This window comes from Mus pahari, chromosome 8, assembly GCF_900095145.1.
Source record: "Mus pahari chromosome 8, PAHARI_EIJ_v1.1, whole genome shotgun sequence".
Lineage (NCBI taxonomy): Eukaryota > Metazoa > Chordata > Mammalia > Rodentia > Muridae > Mus > Mus pahari.
The window spans coordinates 89,675,316-89,682,521 of record NC_034597.1 but is presented as its reverse complement, the minus strand read 5'-3'; positions in this window follow the sequence as shown (position 1 = coordinate 89,682,521).

Below are 7,206 nucleotides of genomic sequence, written 5' to 3'. Positions count from 1 at the left end.
AGACTGTAGAGATCTTGCTTCTACTTGAAACAGCAGCACTTGTTCCCCACCTTCATAAATTATGCAAAATTTGTAACAGACAAAAAAGTACATAAAATTGTATAATGAATCGCTGTACATCTGTCTCTTGCTTTCCCACCTGCTTCATCTATCTTTTATTTTGAGCTCAAATACTTTAAAGCACATCTAAGCCCTCATTATGAAGGATTTTTAAATTCTTAAAGTGTTGTAATTTCACTCATCTTTTCATCTCACTGGTCCCACTGCCAAGACGAATAGAAGATGTTATTATCTGACAGAATCAAAAAAACAGAGATCCAGGCTTTAGATTTGTCATAAGGGCACTGTTTCTGAGACTCCATCCTCCAGGCCTGACATGGGCATTGAACTCTCAGCTACTGTGATTCCAGGCAGGAGCTCTACACAGACTAGCTTTCCAACGTGGAGAAAGGAGAGGGATTCATGGGGCTCTGAAGACTTCGGTGGAGTCAACAGTTCCTGGAAGAAGGAGTAGACAGGTTTCTCAGTGGTAGAGCTCCCCACCCCCACCCCTCATCCCCCACCCCCAACCCCCGCCGAAGCTCCTGTAGCTTATCACTCATGTTCATGCAAGGAACCCTAATTCAACTTATTAGTTTACCAAGAAAGACTTGGATGGAACTGTTGTTCATTTGGTCCATCACTGATACCTTAGCTGGGGTGGAGCAATGTTTGTGCTTTTCCCCGGGGAAAAGTTGACACAGTGGTTACATGAAGAGTCAGCGTATGCGTCATCACCTCTTTCCTTGCTCTTCTAGGTTAGTTGATCAGTATCCCAGGTCCCACTTGCTTCTATTTATAAGAAGGGTATCATGGAGAGGAGTGAGACGTGTTTGGTTCGTTGGTTTAGTTTTTCAAGATGGGGTTTCTTTCTGTAGCCTGGCTGTCTTGGAACTAACCGTAGATCCATCAGGCTGGCCTCCAACTCATAGAAATCCACCTTCCTCTGCCTCCCAAGTGCTGGGGTTAAAGGCGTGCACTAGCATGCCCTGCTGTTTTTCTTTAACGCACCCCCCCCCATACTGTGTATATGTGCGTGTGCATTTGTGTGTGTGTGTGTACATGTATGTATGTGAGTGCAGGCATGAGTCTCAGGGCACACATCTGGAAGTGATAGGATAATCTTAGAAGTCCATTGTTTTCTATCCATTAACTTCTGAGAATTCTGTCTCTCTGCTTCCATTTCTCTATAGGAGCACAGGGACACAAATGTCCACGACAACTTATGCCTTTACATGCATTCTGAGGATTTGAACATGGCTCCTCACACCTTTACAGAAAGTTCTGTTGCTCATAGAGCCAGCTCCCCAAGCCAAGTTCTAGCAGTTGGATTATGTTACTCTGTGACGGTCCTGCGGTCCCCAACCACAGTGAAACTCATAAAACAGTCAAATCTGTGTTTTATGAGGAGTGATGCACTACATCCAAAATGACAGGCCACAGATGCTCTCTCTGATAGGAGATGTTCAAATAGCATCCTGACAGAAACAACAATAGTAACCCAAGCTGACATCTAAGAAAAACTCAAAACCAAACAGTGCAGCATTAACAAAGACCCCCAAGGTGGAAGGGAGCCTGTATAGAATTGTCGAAGAATAGCACAGAAGTCATGACAGCATGTGGGGGAAGGGGCCTCATAGATACTGAGCAGTAGGTTGTGAGTAGTTTTGTGGGCCAGGGTAATGTCTTTAGACATTTCCACAAATTCTACAAGAAGATTCTTAAAGGTTTTAAATGAAGTGATCAAACCTAACTAATAAACAGAAAGGATCCCAAATGGAGTGAGGAGAACAGACTGTACTTTTCAGAAGTGAAGAGCCAAACTGTGAGTTCAGTAGCCAGCGCAGCTATCAGAACAGTTGCCCATAAAACATGGTCCTGCGGTTCAGTTTCCGAAGCCCTTCATGCCCACGCTTGCTAGGGTTTGCTGAGGAGGCCGTATGGGCGTGGCCCCTTCCCAAGCTGTCCGGAGGAGTGGGGAGACTTCGCAGCTTTGCCCTTAGCACTCCACCCTCATGGCCCTTTCCGCAGTTCTCAGGCGGATCACTGTGACACCTTTTGCTTCAAAGGTTATCCTTGATAACATAATACAACCGACCGCCATTTTTGTTGACTTACACACGGTGCGATCAATTTCACTTTAGCTAAATTTAAATTTTTTTCAACTACATTTCAGAAGGTTGGAGTGGATAAGAAATGGATGAAGTCATTGGCTTTTCCTCCTCCTCCTCCTCCTCCTCCTCCTCCTCTTCCTCCTCTTCTGGAAAGGAACCTAAATTTAGAACCCTAATACCCAAGTTTCTGATCCAGGCCTAAATGTTTACAGGTTGTAGGGGCTGTGGGTGACCGTTATCTTCTAAAACTCAGAAATCTCTGACGTCAAATTTATTAGACTGTTAAAAGAATAATTTTGTATAGAAGAAAGTGCTTTGGAAATACTTGGTATGATACACAACGTGGTTTCAATGTGATTACCACATGGTGCCACCAGGAGACCTTTATCTTCACATCTGACTCATTTACCAGGAATGAGACACTCTTAGACAGTTCACAGGCTGACCCGTAAATCATACTATCCTTCTAGGAAAACTCCAGCGAATCTGCCATGTATCCAGCCCACCAAGGCATGTAAAAGCTGTAGATAATCTTTCATCTATTTAATTATACAGTGTCTTTTTTATCCTGTGCATTTTATAAAATATCTGTGTATTAATTGTTGAATTATTATTTGTATAGTAGAATAGTTGAATATGGAGCACTGCAGATTTTAAGAAAACTGTGTGCTAAAATCTTGTTAAGATATGACAAATTTTTATTCTTCCTCTGCCAAAACAGATCTACACAACGAGATAAAATATGGCTCAATTTTTCACATACATAGCTTTTCCATGTGTTTAATGTGGTAATACTTAAAGCTCTGAGCATTTGTTTAATAAGTAAAAACATACTGTCTTGGATAGCCACAATTCTGTCTCTAACCCAGAAAAAGGTAACACAGTAGTCACTTAATATTCTTGATTTCAGTTTCCCATGACCTACCAGGCTCCAAAAGTATTCGATGGAATTCTCCAGAGACAACTTACAGATTTTTAATCACACACCATATACTGAATACAATGAGGGAATCTTATACAATCTGTTCCATCGAGCCTGCGTTATGAATCTCCCTGCTGTCCAGCACATCTGCATTGTATATGCCACAAACCTGCCTGTCACTCGGCAGTAAGTGTATTCTGCTATCACATCTGCTGTACGGGTATCAAGTGTTTATGTTCAAGTTACCCTTACTTATTTCCCAGAACAAGGATCATAATGCTAGAAAGTTGAATGAAGGAAACAGAAGTCATGTTTCCTTAAATGAAAGGAGAAAGTTAATAATGTAAGAGGGAAAGAAATCAGAAGTATGTTCTGAGTTTGTTGAGATCTAAGCTAAGAAAGAATTTCTGTTTGTGCATGTACCAGTGACTATTGAAGAGTGGATAAATACAAAAAAAATTTGGGGATGATCTATCTATAATTTTGGTGGGATTTACTTTCACTGCAGTTGACATTAATCCCGCAAAGAGACTTTTAGGCAGAGAACATTATTTCATTTTCCAGGGTATTGTGTCTGGAAGATAAGCTGGTAGGCACACTTTATTCTCTCTTGCTCCTTACCTGTAACATTTATATAAAGAATTTCCCAGGGTAAATGCTGCCTGGGGAGAGCATTTCATTTTAATATGCGTCAATGACTTGTCACACACAATTTAAAGTCATGATACTTCATAGAGACCAAAGCGCAACAGAATAGTTATTATATCTCCGAATCACATGCTGCTGGACTTGATTTAAGCCTGCTCTCCCGCCCTCAAAGCATTTTCCAAATCACCATCTACACTTCAATGGGCTGTATGCAATGTTCTTGTGGAATCTATTTCTGTTCATAAAGACCTTCCTATCTCAGGAGTGACATTAATGATTATCTCTCCCATTCACATGAGCACCCGCCAGCTGTATTGCCTAGGTGACTTCCTGCTCACGTGGATTATTAGAGTTTTGCACCTCACATTGGCTAAGCAATGAAAAATATTTCCTTGCCTCCATTTAGAAGCTCCCTGCTCCAGTCTCATGCGTCCTAGGCACAGAGTGATGTCACAGCAGTATCATCTTTCCCTGCCTCTCATTGAGGGTAGGATTTCTCTTTGACTGAATGTGAGGGCAGCAAGTTGTGGCTTCCTGTCAAGAGAACATTGATGTTAAAGAATGGCTCAAAAACCAACCAAAATAACAACCAAACAAAAATGAACGGTTGTCTTTGGGAGTAGATGCCGAAGATGAAGAAGAAATAAAAAGGAAAAATTAAACCTGCAAGAGAGGCTGAAGGAAGCGAGAGACAGAGTTTTAAAGAGTTGCTTAATGCACACATCGAAAAGGATTAAGAGGAGAATGGTGTGCCTGTAAAGTTGGCAATACTTTTTGCTGTGTGTTGAAGTTTCTCTGTGTAATCAAGTCTTTCAGAACACTGAGTTGAGATCTGAAGTATGCTTATGATATACCTCAGAGCCTAAGCATTTGGGACTACATCAGGGCATGCATGTGTTGTTCATGTTTTACTCATGAATAGCAGAGTGATGGAGCACAGAATGCTTTCAATTATTTTTCTTGCACTTATTCTTCACATTGTATCCACATGTTGTACATGTGTTTTTGTGGTTGCTCCCACCAAGGGTTGGCATTGTTTCCCTGTACTTTGAAGGTGTACTGAATTTGTGATACCCTCTGGTCATTAGGATTTGGAGAATGGGACAATAAATTTATCCAAGTTTTGGAAAGAGAAAAGTGGGCATTGCGATAGCTGTGTGGCTGTTCCACTGGAAAAAGCAATCACATGTAGCTTGGCTGTGTCCACAGTGACCACTTCAGCTATAGCCAGCAGAACAACAAATGTTCACCCATAGCTGCCCAGAGATCATGATTCCAGTTGACACACTGACATGAAGGGTTTAAAGAAAGACATGAAGGGTTTATAGAAAGTGATCATGATTCTGAGTTTTGGGTACCTTTGCAATGGTAGATAACTGGTGCAGGAACCAGGAATTTACATTGTATAATTAATTTTCTCTTGTAACTTCATTTTAAAAGATAATATTAACACCCACGAAACAATGGAAAACATCCGGCAGCTTTGTTTGCTTTCTTGCACCAGAATCACCAGCAAACCCAAGTAGGAGATGGGGCTAGAGATGAACTCACCAGGCTGGATATTCCAAAGACATGTGGGACATGAAGACTTCGAGGGAATCACTAATCATTTGAAGTAAAAATAAATAATAAAATATTGCAAAAATAATACAGAGAAGTCTCGGAATCTATAATCTGGGTTCCTCTAGTGAAATCTTTTGGGAGTATATCATATAAAGAGCAATTCTCAAATTTATATGGAAAGGCAAAAAGACAAACAAACAAACAAAAAACAAAACACATAGAATAGAGAAAACAATACTTAACAATAAAAGAATGGCTGGGGGGAATCACTATCCCTGACCTCAAGCTTTACTACAGAGCAATAGTGACAAAAACTCCATGCTATTGGTACAGAGACAGACATGTTGGTCAATGGAATAGAATTGAAGACTCAGAAATAAAACCACATACTTAGGGGTACTTGATCTTTGACAAAGAAACCAAGCATATACGATGGAATAAAGAAAGCATCTTCAACAAACGGTGCTGGTCTAACTGGCTGCCGATATGTAGAAGAATGAAAATACACCCATATTTGTCATCTTGCACAAAGATCAAGTCTAAGTGGATCAAGGACCTCAACATAAAATCTGATACACTGAATCTAATAGAAGAGGAAGTGGGAAAGAGCCTTGAACTCATTGGTACAGGAGGAAATTTCCTAAACAGAACTCCAATGGCTTCACTGACCTGTGTAACTTTATGTCTGGGTTTTTGCCATCCAAGATAGATTGTTTTATAGAGTGTCACTGAAGACTTTTTCTTTCAGATTTATAGAAGAATAAAAGGAGAAATTAGTAAGAAGTGACATGACTTTTCAACTAACAAAAAACAAAACAAACAAAAAAACAAAAATCCCAGGAGAATCACATTTACATAATGCTATTAATGAGCCCATATAGACATCATTCATTTGAGACCAGTTTTTATATTCATTGACTCTTTGATTGGCGAGCCCCCATGGACCCAGGTTAGTTGACTATGTAAGTCTCCTAGTGGTGTCCTTGACTTGCTTAGTTCTATCCCCCTTGGTTTTTTTAAAGACTCCCCAAGTTCTTCCTGTTGTTTAGTTGTGGGTCTTTGCATCTGTTTCAATCCTCAGCAGGATGAAGCATCTTAGATGATAGTTATGCTAAGCTCCTGTCTGTAAACATAGGAGAGTTATTACTAAGTGTCAGCAATTTGCTCTCTTACATGGTATGTGGCTCTAGTCTGGCCAGTCATTGATTGGCCTTCCCTCAATCTTGGCTCCATCTTTATCCCTTCATATTTTGTAGGCATGACAAATTTGGGGTTGAAGATTTTGTAGGTGGGTTGATGTCCCTCTCCTTCCACTGGAAGTCTTCCCTGACTTTAGGAGGTGGCCACTCTAGTCTCCATATCTCCCTCTTATAGGGATCTCAGCTAGCATCACCCCCATAGTCTCCTGGGAACTTCCACAATCCCATGTCTCAAGCTAGTTCTAGAAATACCCCCCATCAATTGCTCTTCTCATACCTAGCTCTCTTCCACTCTGCCTTTCCCCACACCTGACCCCCATTCCTGTTCTTCTCCCACACAGTTCCCTTCCTCCATCCACCTCTGATGACTATTCCCCCCTCCCCCAAGTGAGATTCAAGAATTCTTCCCTAGTCCTTCCTGATTTGTTTCTTTGGATCTGTGGGTTGTAGCATGGTTATCCTCTACTTTATGGCTAATCTCCACTTACAAGAAAGTACATACCATACATTCCTCAGTTTGGGTTACCACACTCAGGATGACATGTTCTAGTTCCATCCATTTGTCTGAAAATTTCATGATATCCTTGTTTTTAATAGCCAAATAGTATTTCATTGTATAGATATTACCACATTTTCTTTATTTATTCCTTAGTTGAGAGACATTTAGTTCTGTTCTCCATTTTTAATTGAGTTATTAATTTTGTTGGTGTCTGCCTCCTTG